Genomic DNA, 21,554 nt, shown 5'->3' on the forward strand with positions numbered 1-21,554 from the left:
TCTGTAGAGCAGAAAATACACTGGGAATGGCTAGAGGGAGAATGGAGGGAAGATTCAGCTAAGGTCAAATTAGACAAGGAAGACAGGATACGTGATTGACTGGCTGAAGATGACACCATAGTTATCGGGAGTTAATTAGGGGAAATGTATTGACAGATAATGTCAAACTCCCTCTTTGAACCAGATTTCCGGGTCATGTGCTGTAAAGGATGAGGTCACAAGAGGTCAGAGATCAGAAGAGTGATGTCATCTGGAGATGAAGCCGAAAAGGAACCCAACTAGCCTGAATAAGACACATGGTTTTCAAAGAGGTTTCTAAAAGAAGCAGTTATGCCTTATTAGTTAGTGCCACCACGTCCGTTTTGTCTCCTGGTGACCATAGGAATGGTTTTCCTCTAGAATGTCCTGACTTTGGATGAGGATCTTTGGGTTTCTCAATACCATGTTCCTGATTTCATTGACTGTACCATAATAGGTTCGACACTGTTCAAAACAGGACACTAGGTGTTTGTATCTGTTTACTTATTGACTTCTAATGTAAAAATAGGGGCACGGTGTGGGAGCATTTTCGAGGAGACAATAGAAGAGCAGGTAATCTGGACAGAAACCTATCCAATGTATGCTCAATATTCATTTGACTTACCTTGACCTTGGTATAGAAATGGGACTGTTAAAGTCAACAGGGTACTTACCATAGAGGCAGATCACACATCTAATATTGGGGCCCAAGGTAAAAAGGGGCCCAGCTCAGAGGAAACAGTCAGAAGATAATGCGTCCCGTGAATGGAAGAGGGTAACCAGGTCTGTGTATCAGACATAAAGCGTAGATGTGGTGTGAACAGAGCCGTTATCTGGTGTACATAGGCTGGCCCAGCAGAGGAATAGAGGACCCTCTGTGGGCTCATGTTCTGAGGCTATGATAGGGCCCAGTTCATGAAGTCTAGCAGTCGGCAACCCCATTAAAAGTGGAGAAGTGAATTAGATGATTCTGGGTTGACCATTTTTTTGGGGTCACTACTAAGTTGATCACAAGAAGAGTGGCTTCAGGGAACCCCACAATAGGGAAACCCACAAGAGGCTGTTAGTTTTTGAGGAACCTTTTGATAAATGCCCAAACCCCCCTGTAGTGACGTTGTAAGATAAATGAACAGTTATGTCCAGCCTATTGAAATCAATTAATGGCCGTCTGAGTATTTCAGTGATTCCAGAACACCCCTATTTACCTTCATATGCCTAAGTAGCGGACAAACTCTTTGAAGAACACCTGTCCCCTCTTCTGACATGTTTGTTTTAATAAATACTTGTATTCCCCATACAACAACAGTTCTGGAACCTCTTTTCTTAGAACTCTGCATTAGGCCGTATCTCTGTTATTCCTCCTATAAATGTATTAAAAAATTGACAACTGGGTGTTACAAGTTGGGGGCGTGTCCCTACACAGATTGACGATGCCCAATCTCTGCTGACCGAGTGAGACTGTGTAGGGACACGCCCCTTTGTCAAGGGGAACGGTAACACCCAGTTTTCAATGTATTCATAAATTTCTAGGAGGAATAACACAGGAATGGCACAAGAAAAAATATTCCAGTATTGTTATTTCATGAAGAATACTAAAACTACCGTGTCAGGAGAGGTGACGGGTCCTCCTTAAGATAACTGAGACACATGATCATTATAATGTCTCTATTACGTCTTGCACTATATTTTATATTTGAGTATTTCTTACATATTTTGTATAGATTAAATGATCCGATGTGTCTTATATCGAAAATAAAGGATTCTGGGTAACTAACAAGCCATATAGTGACTGCTGGAATGGACCGCCACGCTTCTTCATAATAGTCCTTCTTGATGATGGTAGCACCATGGACTGTCCTTCTATCCCTTCACAAACGTCCTGTAGATAAAAGAAGATAAAAATGAAAAAAAAGGAGCAAGGTATAATAAAGAATCAGTTTTGTTTTTTTCAGCAACGCCAACACAGCTGAGGAATAGCAGGGGAGGCAGATTCGTGCCTTTGTTCCTGTGCTGGCCTATACTGTACGCTAACAATACCTGCATTCAGGCTCTGCCAAAGCATCACAAAGTGCTTACCCTTCTAGCGCAGATAAGAGTAGGCAGGCAAAATGACTTTCAACAATATTTTGCTTCATGTTAACTGTATATGAGCGTTGAGTACAGTAAATCAGTGCACAGACCAGGTCAGTGTGACAGGGAGAGCGAGAGCCCAGGCTTTCCTTGGATCTACTAATGCCAGTCCTGTTCTTAGTTCAGGCTCCTCAGAAAGACCTTGACATTGAATAAGTCCACAAGGTACGTTGCATTTCCCTGATTTTCGGATGATTTGACTAGGAATCATAGCTTTTCGGACCATAATAAGAACTAGAAAGGAAGACTGTTCCTTTAAAAAAGTAGTTGTTGCTCAGAACTTACTCCCATGAGAGATGGTGGATGCTGCGTTATATCTGGTAAATATCGAACTAATGCCATATACATGGGCAATCTGAATAGTCACCCCTAATCGGTCACCCACCAATTCTTTTCTCGTATTTATATATAGATGTAGCAGTGCTGAGTTTGTTAGTTGGCACAACTCTTGGTGCTCTCAAGTTTCCTGTGGTTTAGTATTTGGCTGCAGCTTAATTTACGCCATTATCTTGACTCCATGACTCCAGTGCGCATACAGTTAAATGACAAATTCAGCTCTGCTGCATCGGTACATACATTTTTCCTGTAGAAATGCTGCTTAATAATAATATCTGTTTTTTTTTTGCTTTCCATCTTTTTTTGGTCGCATTATTTTAGCTTTTTTTTTTACATTTTAGTATTTGATTTGTGGCGTAGATACATTTGCCATTACTTTATTTCATGTAGTTCTTTGAAGTTACACTAGAAGAAAGCAATTATTATTTTTATGTAGATACAATGATGGTTTTGCTTTGTGTATAATTCAGGCTCAGTGGTTACGAGCGCCAAATGCAGATGAAGAACTAAGAAGGAGTATCTGGAATTTCTCCGATGTTAAGACACAATAGATCAATTCCATATATAATATAGTAACGCTGTAGTTCAAGAGTCAGAATATACGGATTGTATCTGATTTAGTTACTGTTAATATAGACATTACATTGATTTTCGAGGCTTGAGATGCGCGGTGAAGACTGACACTTGGATTATATTCTCTTATCCCTAGTTAATATCTTCTGAAAAAGACCCCTCATTAGTATATTTAGTCTCAATATTTGCTAGACAGCATGCCGCATCAAACGATATTGACGATTAAAATACATATTCAATGAATGGAGTAGGTTAGAGATGCAGCCGAGCTGAATTGGTTATTTTGCTCTTTTGTGCATTGTGATAACTCATGCAAATGCACAGAAGACCAACAGTGATACGCTAATGAGTTGACCCTTGATGCAGAAAATACATGATTGACAAACTCAGCCCTGCTCCACCCATAAAACTCTCATTTGATCGCACTAATGAGACTGGAAGTTCACATTTTGTGCAATATTCAACATCCTGTGTCCAACACGCTTTAATAGTGCCCACTGCTTGTTTCACATAGTCATTCAAGCCAGTTCATGCCCCACTAGGCCCACCTGTAGATACACTGTGATGGTTTCCCAATCCCCAGCGTCACTCCGGTAATTAGGTATTTGTTATGTACAGTGGAGAGATAACCGTCTTATTGGCTGAGGTCATAAACGAAATGGTGGCCTTCTAATTCTCTAAAGATTTGTACCTTTGCTTATTACTCGAAATCACTAATTAAGTATTTCCCAAAAAGGAAAAAAAAAAACACAAATGTAGCAGAGCTGAATTAATCAGTAACGTGTTATACGCGGTGTTATATAGGACGGCAGCTAAACCTACTGCGTTACGTTAGCGGATTGAGGAACTATAGAAACAATATCCTATCCAGCTCTGCTACACATTTATTTTATATCTTTTTATTTTTCACATTTTCTAATACATTTACCAAAATGTCAAGTTAATGTTCTGATTACGAGTTTATCTTTATCTGAAAATTGGCCAAAAGATTTCTCTACTGTCTGAACATGTTTACCATGAAAAAAAATACAGAAGTCGAAATATTTGCATTCCCCATGTAGAAAATGTGGCCAAATTAAGGGTCATTGAAGGGGTGTAGCTTTAAGAGCTGCAGAGGAAGAAGTCGCACCCGGGCCCTGGTGCCTGCGGGGGCCCAAAGCCCCATCTGCCGCATAAGAAGATACCAGTATTCTAAAGGGGGCCCTGTTATAGATTTTGCATTGGGGTCTAAGAGCTTCAAGTTACTCCTTTGAGTCATTGCCATGGGGATAGAGAGTGTCCCCCTAATCAGGACCGCTCTCCATTAGAGAAGAGCAGTTCTTCCTCTGGAGGACCCAACAAGTCGATGCAAAACACAGACACCCAAAACGCTTACATACCATAGAGGCAGGACATACAGCTGCAATGGGGCTCCTGGAGAGAGGGGGCCCACTCCAGGCTGGTTGCATCCCTTTTTCTAATCGGTGATGATCGTCTGTGCAGGGATCTCCTGATCCACAGTTAAACATGGGTGTGAGAAAATAACCCAATGATCATAGAAGTAGATGGGGCAAACAAGCACCAAGCCCTTCAGACCCAGGTGGTAAGGGGCGTGGAGAGGTTAACAAGTACCAGGAGGGGCCCCATTTTAATCTATGCTCTAGAGAGTCCACCACAAGGAACATATTATTACATATTCCTGAACTAGGGAAGGACTTGATGTCCAGGATTTTACAAACCAATGAGTTTGAATGTTTTTAGGCAATGCTCAGATGGGCTGGTTTGGGTTCCTGAGTTTCCTTTTTGAATATTGTTGAGTTATTAAAAGGAAATCCAACTAAATTTGTCTTCTGAGATGTCATAGAGACCTGCCACAAGATCATTGGTGGTTTCCATGAGTTTGGAGCTCCACTGATTCCAAAAAATGAAGGGGTCGTTTTACTCGGTAACGAGACCTTCTGAATGTCTCCAAGATTTGCCATAGGAAATCTCAAACACAATGCTCATACTAGAGCATTAAAGGACTTTGGGTGGTTTTTTTTTGTCCTGTGTCCCCTACATTATGGGTATTTTTGAAGTCCAAACTCATGGACCTCAACCAATCTTCTGACCTGTTTAGAATACAACTCAGGAGATAAATTTAGGTGGAATTCCCATAAAAAATAGTAAGGAGTTATATTATAATTTCTGACTATATTCCTTTCTTTTCTTGGTTAATGTCTTGATTTTGTGGTACAAGAATAACATCTGGAGGGGCTTTAATAGTGACAACCACAGCTTAGAAACGATGCTCACAGCATTTTAACTTTCCCGTTCCCCACATAGTCCTCCTAAGGGATAATGCACATGACTCTATTACGACTCAGAGCAGGAGCTCTACATTCAGTTTCCAACACGGGTTAAGATCCCATCCTATGTTTTCAGGAAAGCCTTTAGCTGAGAGGGTGGGCAGGCATGGGTCACGGGGTGCACCAACAAGCCACTGTGCCTTGGCCAGGCTTTTTAGATAATGGGCTAGGGCATCAAACCTAATGTTTGTCCTAGATGAAGGAAAACATAGCTACGACATTGCCCACAGCAAGCCTTGGGAAAGCCTCTCCTTGGCTCCAAATATACATCTTCTGTACAGAACCATAATATGACCTTGTGCCCAGAGCCTTAGTTATGTAGGAGACATTCAAAAAGTTTGCTCCACAAAGCATCTCTTTTTATTTGTATATAATACTGTATGGTCGTGAAGTGTTGACCACAGAAGTGTGTCATGTGGCATCAGGACCCCTATTACGAAATTCTTGACTTCATTTCAGTGCATCATGGGTGGTAGACATGGTGGCAATAAGAACTGGTGGGCACTGTATAGTCCATACGATGGTAGTAAACCATATATGATCTAGTTATAAATCTGTGTTGAAGAGGTGTCCATAGCTTCATATCTGTAGCGTGGAGATTTGGGAGACAACATTTATCATTGATTCTTGAGTAATGGAATATTACTATACTGGTATGGACAGCGTCACCAACTGCAAGTAAATGGCATGACAAAAGTAAAGTACAGTGACTAAAATGTTCCTACTAATAGTATGTCCTCATTGACACATGATTACATGATACCAAACATTCTCCAAATAACAGTGATGGTAAGAACCAGAGGAGAAAGAGGATGTTAAAGAAAACCTCCAGTGGAAACACAACTTTCCATGTCTGCACCCCCCAACCTGACTGTATACCACACTCTACACTTCATTTATGTATCCTGCTGCCTTGTCTGTGCTTTAAAAAAGCCTCGATCTTGATTTTTAGATTTCCCCAGCTTTCTCTTCCTCTCTGCTTTGCTATCAATCCCATGATGTTCAGCACAGCATCACATGACCAGCTAAAGACCATACCATTTCTGCATGCTGGGGGACATTGTGATTATCATTCTTTCTATATTCTCCTAAATAATCTGAGAAATCATAAGTATACAGACAGGGAGGCTGTACTATATTCTTCTACACCGGTGTGACAGGAACCTGTCTAAGTATCAGTGGTAGCTGATGATAGAAGTTTCTGTTCCCCCCCCCCACCCCCCGGGTGGTACAGGAACTGCTGAAGCCTGTGATGGGTGACACAAATCTCCATAGACCCATGTAGTGAAAGTAGTCACCGAGCCTGATTCACACTGCTGCTAAGCAACCGTCCCAGTCTAATATATAGAAATAAATTACAGGTGAGAGACTGATACATGGAATACCAGAATGGTACACATGGGAAAGTTTAGCTTTGGCCGGAGTGTCCCTTCAAAGGGGTTTTCCACCTTCTGACAATTGATGACCTATCCACCGGATAGGTCATCAGTACATGATCTGTGGAGAGTCCGACATCCGGACCCCGCACAGATCAGCTGCTGCGGTGCCTCCGTGCACCAGACATACATGCTGGAAGCAGTTGGCTCCGGCCACGGAATAGCGTCCGAGCTGCAGTACTGTATTCAAGTGAATAAGACCAGAGCTGCAGTTCTGCTGCACGGCCGCTATGATATGTACGGAGCCAACTGCTTCCGGGCTCCATACATAGCTTTATGTGCCATAACATCCGGCGCCCGCAGGCCACCGGAGTGGCTTAACGGTGCGGGGATGGGTTTCGGACTCGCACCTGTGATATACTGATGACCTAACCGGTGGATAGGTCATCAGTTGTCAAATTGTGGAAAACCCCTTTAAATAGGCAAATTCTGGGACTATATTGGGACCTATGCTGAGGAACTTTGCATACCAAAGTAGCCCCATTGGCACAAGCATTGTACCCATAACACGATGGGCATTATGAAAACTAGTGGGCTAGGACGATTGCTTCCCTACATAAGATCCAATATGTACATAGAGGTTGTCGAGTCACTGCAGCAGATGCTTATGATACTTCAGTGATTCTTCCATCTAAGGTTATCTGCAAATGATGTTGCTGTATAGTCCTAACTAATGTACTGCTACCTCATCAGATAATGCTGTTTTTTTGGGCGTTTTTTTTAATGAAACTTCACCTATGGGCTATATAGTGAACTAAAAACAAATCCAGCAGCATCTCTGTAATGAATCTTCATTACATGCTTTTTTTTTTTGCTTTTTTTTTTTGAGTGTATAAAAAGTATCTTGTTGCTACCTGGAAACTGTCAACAAGCTGCTGTTGACAGTTTGGTTATTGTTAGGCTGGGTTCACATAGAGTTTTTTGCAGGCAGAAAATCTGCCTCAAAATTCCATTTGGAATTTTGAGGCAGATTTTGCTCTGCCTGCATGCTGATTTTCGTTGCTTTTTCCGCCTGCAGCCATTGAGCGCCGCAGGCAAAAAACGCGGCGAAATATACGTTCTCTGCCTCCCATTGATGTCAATGGGAGGTCAGAGACATAAACCCCCGAAGATAGGGCATGTCGCTTCTTTTTCCCGTGAGCCGTTTTTTCCCGCTCGCGGGAAAAAAACGCCTCTGTCTCCCATTGAAATCAATGGGAGGCATTTTCGGCTGTTTTTTGGCACGTTTTCCGACGTAGTTTCCACATCAAAAAACGTGTAAAAAAACTCAGTGTGAACTGTCCCTTATATTTTGTATTTTGAGTGCACAAATGTGATCTTTCCTGAATGCTCTCTCGGAGATGCAGATTTGAGTACAGACACTGACTGACAGGGCTCTCCCAAGAATACACTGCCTGACTGTCCAATTCCGCAGGAGAGGAGGAGCTGGTACACAGCCCTGACTAAGTTTGAACAGGGCCTTAAAGAGGCTCTGTCACCAGATTTTGCAGCCCCTATCTGCTATTGCAGCAGATCGGCGCTGCAATGTAGATAAGAGTAACGTTTTGTTTTGTTTTTTAAACGAGCATTTTTGGCCAAGTTATGACCATTTTTGTATTTATGTAAATGAGGCTTTCTAAAGTCCAACTGGGCGTGTTTAAAGTAAAAGTCCAACAGGGCGTGTATTATGTGTGTTACATCGGGGCGTGTTTACTTCTTTTACTAGCTGGGCGTTGTGACGAGAAGTATCATCCACTGTGCAAAGACACAGCGTGTTCTCGAGAGATCACGCTGTGACGTCACTCACCTTCTGCCCCAGGTCCTGCATCGTGTCGGCCACATCGGCACCAGAGGCTACAGTTGATTCTGCAGCAGCATCAGCGTTTGCAGGTAAGTAGCTACATCGACTTACCTGCAAACGCTGATGCTGCTGCAGAATCATCTGTAGCCTCTGGTGCCGATGTGTCCTCGCTCGTCCGACACGATGCAGGACCTGGGGCAGGAAGTGAGTGACGTCACAGCGTGATCTCTGGAGAACACGCTGTGTCTGCAATGCCAGAAGCTGGGCGTTCTGAAGAGAAGTGGATGATACTTCTATACACAACGCCCAGCTAGTAAAAGAAGTAAACACGCCCCGATGTACACACATAATACACGCCCAGTTGTACTTTAACGTTAAACACACCCACTTGGACTTTAGAAAGCCTCATTTACATAAATATAAAAATGGTCATAACTTGGCCAAAAATGCTCGTTTTAAAAAAATCAAAAAACGTTACTCTTATCTCCATTGCAGCGCCGATCTGCTGCAATAGCAGATAGGGGTTGCAAAATCTGGTGACAGAGCCTCTTTAAGGAGAGAATCTCCTGTAAGACCTATAAACCAGAGTTTTTTGCAAGCAGAAAAATCGGACTCAAAATTCCTTCAGGAATTTTGAGGCAGATTTTGACCTGCCAGCACGCTGTTTGCTGAGTTTTTCGGCCGCGGGCTTTGAGTGATGCAGTCAAAAAACGCAGCGAAAAACGCTTTCTCTGCCTCCCATTGATGTCAATGGGAGGTCAGAGACGGAAACGCCCGAAGAAAGAGAACGTCGCTGCTTTTTATAAGGATGAACAATCGTAGTAATGATCACTCATCCCCATACATAGCAGATCATCTCTCCTTGTGGAAGGAACAAACGAGGGCCGATCGATGCGCTGTCTCGTTGATCGGCGCTTGTTGTCATGGATGGTATTGGGCCACGTAAACGGACCTTTAGACCGTAGATATAATCAAAATTATAATCTATGATAATTCAATAGAGATCACTGTTATTCAGAATTTCAGAGTTTCTCATGACCTGCATTTAAATCTTAAATTGCCACTTTCCCTGAGACAGTGAGACCAAAAGGGGTAGTTCACACTGAATATTTTGGCGCTGTTTTTGACATGGAACTGCATCGGAAACAAAGCACCCAAAATCACCTTCTAATTAATTTCAATGGTAGGTGGTAAAAACCGCTCGTGGGAAAAATGGGAAAATCAATTGGGATACAATTATTTTTTTTGGTGCTGTCTCCGACGTGGTTTCCACGTCAAAAATAGCGCCAAAATACTCCGTGTGAACTACCCTTTAAGGTCTCACTGTCTCAGTGAAAGTGGCAATTAAAGATTTAAATGCAGGTAATGAGAAACTCTGAAACTCCGAAGAACAGTGATCTCTATTGTTTTATCATAGATTATAATTTCCACAAGGGGAGATGATCGGCTATTTATGGGGATCGGTGATCATTACTGCGATCTTTCATCCTCATAGATTTCCATCAGGTCGGCAGCACATCTCCTTGTTTACCCAGGGAGATGTGCTGCCCACTAGCGACTATTTTATAGGCCGCATAAACTGGCCGATCAGGCGATGAACAGTCGATTGTTGCCCTGTGTACACATATGAACGCTTGTTTGCCCGATCATTGGCCCGTATAAAAGGGCCTTAATAAAGGGGAAAAAAATCCACCCTCACCTATTATTGTGCTCTCTGTATCCACTGTTATAATATGGTTTCAACTACTCATTTTTTCCCACACCAGAAAGTATAGAAATTTTAACCAATTTAGGTGTCAAGTTCCTCCCAGGGTAGAAATCCCTAAAAAAATCCTGGAGGGTTATAGTGAGTCACTGGTATAATAGGATTAGACAATACTATAGGAACTCTGAACGTAAGCATCCTCGGAGCGTCTTTGCAAAACGGAGTGCAGCCATTTCTAGCTTTTTATTAAAGGGTAACTAAACTTTTTAAAAACTTTTGACATGTCAGACGTTTTGATCGGTGGGAGTCCAAGCAGGGACGTTACTAGGAAACACTGGGCCCCATAGAAAACTTTTGACTGAGCCCCCCTCCCTTGGGTGCCACACAACCACCCCTTTTACATAATGACCCACTGTAGATAGTGCCATAAAGCCCCCCCCTGTAGACAGCACCATACAGCGCCCCCTGTAGACAGTGTCATACAGCACCCCCCTGTAGACAGCGCTATACATACCCCCTGTAGACAGCGCTATACAGACCCCCTTTGTAGACAGCACAACACAGCCCTCAAGCCCAAAAAAATTATACTCACCTGGGCCCGTTCCCGTGACGAACGGAACTGTTCCACAACTCCGACAGGATCGTTGCGTAGGCCGGCGTGATTAAGTGACGTCATCACGTCGGCATGTGCAGGAATCCTATCCCTGCACCTGATAGGCTGCAGGTCGAACGTGGCCTGAAGCCTATGGCAGAGCAGGGAGATAACTCCCTGCTCTGCCATAGTGTGCCATAGTATCTGAGTCCTAAGGACACAGATACTATTGAATGTGGCTTCAGCTACCGGTGACACTGGGCATGGGGGGCCGTGTCGGTGAACGGCACAGGCGCCCTCATGCCGCAAGCCCCGTAGCAGCCGCTTTGGCTACTACAGTGGTAGTTGCACCACTGGGTCCGAGCACTAAAATGAAGCTGCAGATAGAAAGTCTATGAGCCCGTACACCGCTCACTTGGCTTTCCGAGATCAGTCGATCAGAAACTAAGCGGCACAACCCTCACTCTTTTAATCGATCTGTCGGTGTCTAAGAGCTAGGACCCCCACTGATCAAAACTTTTTAAAAAGTTTAGTTACCCTTTAAGCTACAGTCCAAATAGACCTAATGATTGGTCCTTGAAATATATAACACATTATTGTGAATCTAATTTTTTTTTTCTGCAGACTTAGTCTTGGAATTCCAGGCTCCTCATAAGATTAGCTGCTATTTTATTCTTCCTGGCTGCCTCACGGTCTGAAAATAAATATATAAGGGGGAAATCAAGGTCAGCTGAGCCCTCCTTGCATGAGATCGGTGCAACCTAAGGCACGGCAGTACCCCCCAACCCCCCAGGCATACAAGGGTTAAGATTTGGGCTATATCAACACATATTACTCTATGCCAGTTGCCCCGTCTCTGTTAAATAAGCTGGAATTGTGTTTATTATGCAGTGGCGCAGAAAGGTGAAGTTTTTAAATAAATAAGACCTACATAAATAAACCACCCCCGCCCTCAGCAAACTTAACTGATCCGGGAGCAGTCCTCGATATTTTTCAAATAAATCATAGTTTCAAATGAACCTGAGCCTGGCAGATAAGATTTCCAAATGACTCGGAGTTGAAGGGAGGGTTCAGGATCAGCGAAGCCGGCAGAACAGAACCAAAACAAACATTTTTACAAGTTCCAGAAGTCACCAACCCACCACCCGTCCTCCTCCACTTTGTGAGTCAGGGGGCTAAAGAGGGCTGGAAATGACAGACTAAGGCCTCATGGACACGTCTGTATTCTGGTCAGTATTTTGCATCAGTATTTGGAAGCCAAAACCAGTAGTGGAACATAAACAGAGAAAACCCATAATGGAAAGATTTGCACCTCTTGCATGTGGACCCACTCCTGGTTGTGGCTTCCAAATACTGAAGCAAAATACTGAGCAGAATACTGACGCGTGCATGAGGCCTAGTCTAGGGAAGGAGAGCTGTCTGCATTAGACTAGCTTTAGTACATAACTTGTGTTACTGCTGTATGTAGCGCCGTCCCAAAAATGAGCCACAGGGATACGACAGATACGACAATTCCCTAATACAATGAATCTCAACGGCAGTCCTCAAGTCAGGTCATGCAGGCCTGGGGTTCCTAGGATCCACCAAAGGACATTTTTCTAAGGACCCACCCTCTATCCATACGACACATGTCCACTTTAAATTGTACCATAAATGTTGTTGTTATTTTTGTACACCCAGGACGTATCATCTATAAGGTTTAATAGGTTAATTGTGGGCCAACCCAAAAATATACACTCTAGTGGCAAGTGATTGGGCGCAAAGTCAACTCCAAATTGGGTTGTCTTCTTCTGGATCTTTGGGGATCATTAGTGGGGAAATTTATCAAAATCGGTGCAAAGGAAAAGTGGAGGAGTTGCCCATAGCAATTAATCAGATCACTTCTTTCATTCTCAAAGGGGCCTCTGAAAAATGAGAGCTGGAATCTGATTGGCTGTTATAGGCAACTGCTCTACTTTTGCCTTGCACTAGTTTTTAAAAGAATTTCCCCATAGGGTCAGAGCCCGGGCCCGCTGGAGGATCCTTTGGTAATCTGATAGGCCAGTCTAAAACGGAGGTCTTGTTTTTATGTGTAACTAAACTTTTTAAAAACTTGTGACATGTCAGCAGTTTTGAGCAGGGGGGTCCGAGCATTGAATGGTTAGCACTATTGCCTTGCAGCGCTGGGGTCCTGGGTTAAAATCCAACCACGGACAACAACTGCTTTGAGTTTGTATGTTCTCCCCATGTTTGCGTGGCTTTCTTCAGAGTACACTGTACAGCACTGCGGAATATGTTGGCGCTATATAAGTAACAGAAATAAATAATTTTCCAATGGCCTTCTTGAAAATGAGTGTTCTAGTTTGGTTGGTTGCTATGGACCATTCCTCAACTTTTACTTTGCTCTAATTTTGATAAATCTACTCCCTTGCGCCTCCACACTGCTCTTCTCTTATGTACGATTGGCACCTATGGGCGTTCCAGGTAAAGGGCCCCTGCGACTGCTACCTTTCCACCCCCTATAGCTATGGCAATCTTTCCTTAAAGGAGTTGTCTCATAGTGACATCATAGAGGAGGTGACCCCCCTGTATGAGCCAGAACAGAGAGCTCTGGCAGACTTGAGCCGTCCATGTATTACATGGATTCGTCTGAATGGCTACCATGTAATACTACATTTCCCCTGCACTGGCCAGACAAGGCTTCCCTGGCAAAATCAGCTGTTTGCCAGGGGTGCCGGGGTCAGTGATTGCCACAGTGACCTTAATCTGAAAGAGGTTGTCTCCGATAAAATAATCCTTTTAACATGAGATGGTTTAGTCAGTGATCACATTAATAAACTACATTGAAATAGCGCCCCTGGTGGGCAAATCTTGAATAGCACCATACAGTACTTGGCTTTAGATTGCTAACTTTTTTTGAAATATTTCTGCAGATATGTGGGCTCACTGCAAATCTTTATTGCTTGGGTCTACTGTTGCTTTAGGACGGCCACTACTGAGCTGGACACGGTTTATGCTAGCCATTCTGTTATATGTATATATATAAGCCTCTTTTGTGCTCTGACATCTGAAACCTATTAAGTAAACACAGGTAGCGCGTACAAACATGTGCTGACCACATTACACTCTGCAACTACATTTCCACAACTTTACTTCTCCAAATAAACAATTATGTCCTCTGTACATTACCAGGGAATCTGCACAAACAGGTAGAGGGAATGTGAGTTTTCTTTGAAACCCAAACTGTGCCGTCTCGCTCTCTGCTGGTGCCGGACTGCGATCCGAGCTGTTTTTTTGGAAAACATAGGCGGGCAGTTTTAGATTACGCAGACAGATTCGTTTATTTGTCTGAGAGGAGATAGGAAGCCTCATGTACAGTTTCAGTCTGACAGATTAATATTGCTTTAACCCCTTACTTGCCAGCAGCGGTGTAGCTACAGACGGTGCACCAGTGAGGTCCAGAGGGTCCCCCGATCCCATAAGAAAAATCACGACACCGTAATTCATTGTAAATCGTGAGTGTGACACAATGGGAAAAAAAAGCGCCAAAAAAGTCTTGAAACCGTAGGGTCATGGTTCATGTGCGACTTTTTTCCTGTAGGGAAACGCTGAAGTTGTGGCATGTTCGTAATATTACCATAGCTTACGGGTGACGTCATTCTGCCGTGTGGCCCTATTCTTCTGTAAGTAAAGCTAAGTCTCCGTAAAATGAACTTTCCTTTAAGTTTATACTATACTTTGTGTTTCAATTTCTCCCCATTTAATAATCTCAGAAAATGGAAAGATTAGCATTCACTTTTAGAGGATAAAACCTATACAGACATAAAAAGAAAAAAAAACCCTCCTTTTTGCTAAATAACGTACATTTGGTGGGATAGTGTGACATACAGTAGGTGACAGCTAAATAGCTCAATTGAGGTAATTTAGGCAATATTGGATGTCTATGTAGCATTTAGTTGGGCTTTGCAGCTGATAGGTCTGACAGGTATTCTCTCTTCGCGAGGCTAGTAACAAAAACAAGATCTTTCAGCAGAACATCTGTCCTGACAGGGGAGTGTAGATTATAGTAGGCAGTGAAAACATGGTGCTGACAAAACACTGTCTACAGGAGTGAAGACCTATCAGACTCACCCAACCACAAACTCGAAGAACCTGCACCAGGAGTTCATCCTCCTTTGGTCCTTCTACAGAGAAGACACAAACATCCCCTTTATAATATGTCACTGCTCCCAGAGCTCAGTGCATACGGTCTGCTCGTCCTTGGCCCCTATGGAGCACCACAATGGGGTCTACCTTCACTCCAAACTTTATGTCAGTAGCATGGGCTGCTATGGTTCTAGTCACAATATAGAAGGATAATCTACAGATTCCTTTATATATCAGACAAGTCCAACATCAATCTTGATTGCAAGGCATACTACATATCTAAACTGGGCAGGTTCACCATGTCCCTTCTACGTCCAAGCCCAAATTAGATCCACACAGTTGACTTTGATGACCTAATAGGAAAATCTGTCTGTCCAATGTAAAACAAAAAAGTTGAGTATAGGGTTTGTTTGTAGTCTGCATACATGGAGACACATAGGTCTGCATAGGAGCTGTGGACAAACAACAGTAGGCTTTTTTTAATCAAGACTTTTTGGAAAGTTGGTTCTTTTTATTTATTTTAGAAGCATTGAAGCAATAAAACATAGCATTTAAGCCCAAAAAAAGTTGCTTATACACTGTCATTATATATGCACTTCAAGGGGGGAAGACAATGGCGCCGCTATTGGGCACTTGGAAACAGGGGGCCCAGCATTGATTGGTACCCTCCCCATTGCTATAGGGTGGTCAAAACTTGTGCAGGACTCCCCTCTACAGAGGAACTGAAATGTTTGCAAAAAGGGAACGGGAAGAGTTATGGAAAGACCATGAAGGGGAAACCCAACACTAAGCCCTTTTGAGCTGGGTGGCAAAACCTGGCGATCATAATGGGGCCAAGTTTCATATTTTGTTATGGGGTCCCCCACTATTCTATGTATGTCACTGTCTGATTATTGCTGATATAGTTTTTGGGACTGGACCGACCTTTTTGACAACTTTGCATCACCTGGATTTACATTGTGACTACGGTTTCAGTGCTCACCTATTTTATGTCTTTATAAAATGTAGCTGGTGGGAGCTCATAAGCACCAGGAATGAACTTAGTCCCTTACAGAAGTGGACTGTCTGAAACTATAAACATTGACCAGAAAGTAGCCAAATGAACTACTTAGCAGTGATATTATGACCATGAGACACATGGTCAGAAGTGTAGTCTAAGGCTTCTGAGCCCCAATGCAAAATCTATACCATGGACTAATCTGCTGATTTCATGGCAAAATAGCCACGTTTGGGGCCCCTCAGGCGAAAGAGCCAAGGTGTAACCCTTATACTGTAGTACTATTTCACTGCACGGATAGTTTTCTTATATTTTTGGTTTGACCCCAGAACAGCTCCGCCCACTGTCACTGTTTTTGATTGATTGATTGATTGATTGATTGATTGATTGATTGATTGATTGATTGATTGATTGATTGATTGATTGATATGCAAACTGGGAACATGGCCATATGCAAATTTTTCGAGACTAGACATTTCACACTATACTACAAGCCAAATAGGGGAATGTGTTCATTTTCTGTACTTTATTCAATCCAAAACAGTCAATAGTGAGTGCAGCTCCGAAGTATAATACAGGCTGTAACTCAGGATGAGTACCGGATAAGTAATGTAATGTATGTGCACAGTGACTCCACCAGCAGAATAGTGAGTGCAGCTCTGGAGTATAATACAGGTTGTAACTCAGGATCAGTACAGGGTAAGTAATGTAATGTATGTACACAGTGACCCCACCAGCAGAATAGTGAGTGCAGCTCTGGAGTATAATACAGGATGTAACTCAGGATCAGTACAGGATAAGTAATGTAATGTATGTACACAGTGTCTCTACCAGCAGAATAGTGAGTGCAGCTCTGGAGTATAATACAGGATGTAACTCAGGATCAGTACAGGATAAGTAATGTAATGTATGCACACAGTGACTCCACCAGCAGAATAGTGAGTGCAGCTCTGGAGTATAATACAGGATGTAACTCAGGATCAGTACAGGATAAGTAATGTAATGTGTGTACACAGTGACTCCACCAGCAGAATAGTGAGTGCAGCTCTGGAGTATAATACAGGTTGTAACTCAGGATCACTACAGGATAAGTAATGTAATTTATTTATAAAGTTACTGAATTTCTATATGTTAATTGATGTGGCGTCTTTAAGTGAATTTCTCTGATGAATTTACTGCAGTCTTGAGGTATTGGAATCCTGGTCGCCTTGTAGACTTGCTGCCTGAACTGAATGAAATGCACAGAACATTAACCCTTACAATATGCCACGAGCCCTAGAACAGCATTTGGAAAATGCATTTATCCACAGCAGAACATTTATTTACAGAGTGTAGAGACCATTGCTACCAATACTAATAATGCTTCCACGGGTGTCCACACTATTTATATTATTGTAGCCCAGGCTTACATCTATTATAAACACGTGTTACACCGAGCAGTTGTCCTAAACCGCTGCCAAGAATAACATGAAATATTGTGAAGAGTATATTTATTGGCTGGAAAATGCTGTGCAGATTGTTTTATTTTTACATATTGAATAAAAAAATAAAACACAAAAACATAGAATTATGTGGCGGGCAACACCCACAGGGACCATCCAGTCTGTCCATTTCCTACCTGGCCTAAAACCTCAGGCCCTGCTTTATATTCCGTGTTGTCCCAATAGTCTGGGTCACTTTTGGTGCAGGTTTTTCCATCTTTTCTTGTTTGTTTATTTTAAACCTGCAAAAAAAATAAAAACATCAACAAAAGTAGAATTAGAAAATAATGCAATGATTTGTATAACTGACGGATGAATGAAGAATATTCTGTAGCGGGGGCCAGGACAGTTTTCCTATTTATATCAATTAAAATCCCATTGTATAAATATATTAGGGGAGATTTTTTTGGTGCATTGCCTTAAAATAAAGAACCCCGATGTTTTGCGGAGGAACACTGCTTCAGTGAGTGGGAGAAGTGGCGAGACAACCTCTCAGACGCCTAAAAAATGACGCGCAAAGTATGTGTCACTTCTCCTGCACGCCAGAACTGCAAATAATAAATTGAATTACCCTTTAAAGGGTAACTAAACATTTGACATGTCAGACGTTTTGATCTGTGGGTGTCCGAGACCCCCACCAATCCCAAAAACGAGCGGTGTACGGACTTTCTGTGGAAGGCCGATTAAAAACAAATCGGCACAGTGCACCCCTGAGCACTTCTGCCTCTTAGTTTTAGCGATCAATGGGGGTCGCAGTGCTCAGATCCCCACCTATTAAAAACTTCTGATATATCACTATGACACGTCAAACGTTTTTTAACAGTTTAGTTACCCTTTAAAGGGTTATTCCAATCTTGTAATGTTATGTTATATCGCTAAAATATGACAGAATATTACAATTTATGGAGTTTCAATTTCTGAGATCCTGTGGATGAAAGGACCGAGGTCACTTCAGCTTTCACCAGTGCCAGAAACGTCACTGTGAAGGGGCTACAGAGCTAGTTAAAGGGGTTGTCCACTACCGGACAACTGATGACCTATCCACCGGATAGGTCGTCAGTATATGTTTGGTGGGGGTCCGACACCCGGCTGCCTCCAGGCACGGTAAGCCCATGCCAGTGGATAGGTCATCAGTTGCCCAGTAGTGAACAACCCCTTTAACTAGCTCTGTAGCCTCCACATTCTGAGGTTTGCAGGGGTACCAGCGGTTGTACCCTCACCAATCATAAAGTGAATGACATATCCTAGCAATATCACTCTCTTTCGAAAAACCCATTTAAGCGACAAGAATGCCCTATATACAGAAACATTTCAATAATGGGTCTATACATTTGTATATACAGTATGTGCATATACTTTATATATAGAGAGAGAGAGAAAGAGAGGGCTACATATACAGATACATAGTTTGATATTTAAGGTAACGCGGCATGGTTCAGAGGATTTTTTGGCATTGTGATGTTGATCTACGGCAAGTGTTTTTATGCTTTTTTTTTTCTTCGGAATTTCTATGTAAATTGTTTTAGAATGGAAAATAAAAGAAACAAATTAGAACAACCAAACCTCAATGTATGAAGTTTACAGGAGAAAAGTCACCGTGCTGAAGTCTATGCCCCTAGGCACAAGCCTAGAGTGCCTTGTGCTAAATTAACCCCTGCACTGCAGGGGACCACATCAGTGCCAGGCTTCAATAGCAACATGACAGACATAAAAAGTGGATGAGCAGGATCGCCAAATAGCTGCCAGAGGGGTATGTATCATCTTATTGGGCTAAAATGTTGTATATAACAACCAGTGATACATAGGGGAAATTATGGATTTAATTTTATAGAGTTCCCCGTAGCAATTATCTGTTACAGTGTAACATTCATTAAATTTGTATGCAGAATGGATGTGGTGTACAGATGTATGTGTATTTAATGCGTTAAGAGTCAAGATAAAGATGGCTACATCTGTACGTCAGTAAACATAGAAGTGATAATCGGTACTGCATGATTAATATTCACGCGATTAGATGTGAAAACCGCATGTTTCTTACACATTTTGGCTGATGAATTGATGATGACTAACAAGAGGAAGATTTGATTTACAAGATTGTTCATATTATACCTTACACTATATACTGTGTGCCTGAACCCAGCAAACTCTGCCATAGTGTGACCCTCATGCATGGAAAATGAAGATACAATCAGGTGGCCTGGATGTCAATCTTTGTATGTAGACACATAGTTGTATGCAGGCAGAGCAGACACATGGTTACTCCATGTGGCACCGTATAGGGTGCGTGGCTTTGCCTTACGGTTTTTCAATGGAGTTGGCGCACGAGTCTCCATTTAATACTTACATAGATGTATGCTAGTGTTCGATTTTCTGATACAGACCTACATATACCCTACATAGACATAGAGTTAAATCATAAAATTCTGTTTTCTTTCAGCCACCACTAGGGGGAGCTTAGTAGCTTATTGCATACTGTACCTTGAACTCCATAATAAAACCGTATGCACCAAGCACCCCTAGTGGTGACTGCAGGCAGCCATAATTGTATCAGTTCACTCTATGTCTATGCAGGTGATTTGGCGCAGGAAAACGGAGTTCCAACCCCTATAAAGACATATTAAGAAATGAAGCAGCACAGAATGTTGGACCTAAAAACAACAATGTGTTAACAGGTGGACATTCACTTTAAAGGGGTTGCCCAGAATCAACAATTATCACCTATTCACAGTATAGGTGATAATTGTCTGCTCTCTGGGGGCCCCACTACTGGGAGCACCACCGATTGCGAGAACAGGGGTAACAAATCCCATTTCTCCTTACTGTACTCCTGCAGAAAGGCGCTTGAATGAAGTGGTAGTCGAGCATGAGTCCGCCGCTCAATTTAATGTTGTACTCGGCTGTTTCCGTCATTCCCATAGACTTTGACTGGAGAGGCAGCACGCATGCTCGACCGCCCGCTCCATTCAATGTCGTCCTCACCGCGGTCCAGCAGTAACGAGGAGCGGGAAAGTTCAGAACACCCGTTCTCGCGATCGGTAGTGGTCCAGCGATCAGGCAATCATCACTTATCCTGTGGATAGGTGATATTTGTCAATTCTGAAATACCCCTTTAAGGAAACCGATCTGGAGGACTACGGAGCTTCCTTGTATCAACATTGCCTCTTGTGTTTGAACATATAAATCATGTAGAGAAGTGATTTGTTTGTTGTTGTCGTGTTGACTTTTGGGCAAATTCCGCTCTTAATACTGTAAAATGAGACCCGAGCTTTATCAATGGACCTGATAATAAATCATTTAGCGCTGAACATGTTGCCTGGAGAGAAAGTTAATATGTTAATAGGTGAAGGTAAGATATGTTACTGTGTTCACATACAGATACGGGCAGTTCACAAGGACATTGGAGGAATGTGCTGTAACTAATGCTGGCGTTATGACATTTCTCGCTGTTACTTTGTCGCAACTAGGGAGCAAAAAGTTACTTGCTATGTTTTTGGTTTTTTTCAAGGGGGGGGCATTATTGGATACTGAAAATGACAAAGAACAATAGATGGTGCAGGTGCCAAATAGTATTACACCTTTGTAGATCACTGCCAGGGGATTGTGGGCAGAAGTTATGATGGGGTGAGGTGGTATAAACCAGGATGGATGTCGGCACAGATACTGTAGAAATAAAATGACAGCCTTGAAGGAGACGTTCATGGAATATTTCAATAGTTACTGGCTTGTAAACATGTATTTTCTACTTATAAACTGCTCTGCCCATGAAAATCACAGACATTACTGACCTAAGGGATCATAAAATATAATTAAAGGGCCGCGTGCCAGCCTTCCAAAATGTTATTTTTTTCTAACTGCAGACCCATTAAGTCTGTACAGGTTTAGTCATACCTTGATGCGTGTGACTGTAAGATCGGGAAAGCATTTATTACATTACCTGTATATCATATACCTTGCATTCAATGACTAAAGCTATTTTTTCCTTTCTTATAATTGTATAATTTATTTATTTGTTACCAAATTTAGGCTGATGTCCATCGTGCAATAACCTTGCATG

General features: G+C 42.4%; 1 protein-coding gene across 1 annotated transcript in view; it reads left to right on the forward strand.

The window, feature by feature from the left end:
* The first annotated feature begins 2,207 nt into the window (after nucleotides 1-2,207).
* SOX9 (SRY-box transcription factor 9) overlaps nucleotides 2,208-21,554 on the forward strand; it is a 36,851-nt gene continuing 17,504 nt past the window's right edge. The window contains exon 1 of the mRNA XM_075846775.1: nucleotides 2,208-2,313. The gene's annotated coding sequence lies outside the window, so the exon portion shown is untranslated. The remainder of the gene's footprint in view (nucleotides 2,314-21,554) is intronic.

This window comes from Rhinoderma darwinii, chromosome 13, assembly GCF_050947455.1.
Source record: "Rhinoderma darwinii isolate aRhiDar2 chromosome 13, aRhiDar2.hap1, whole genome shotgun sequence".
Lineage (NCBI taxonomy): Eukaryota > Metazoa > Chordata > Amphibia > Anura > Rhinodermatidae > Rhinoderma > Rhinoderma darwinii.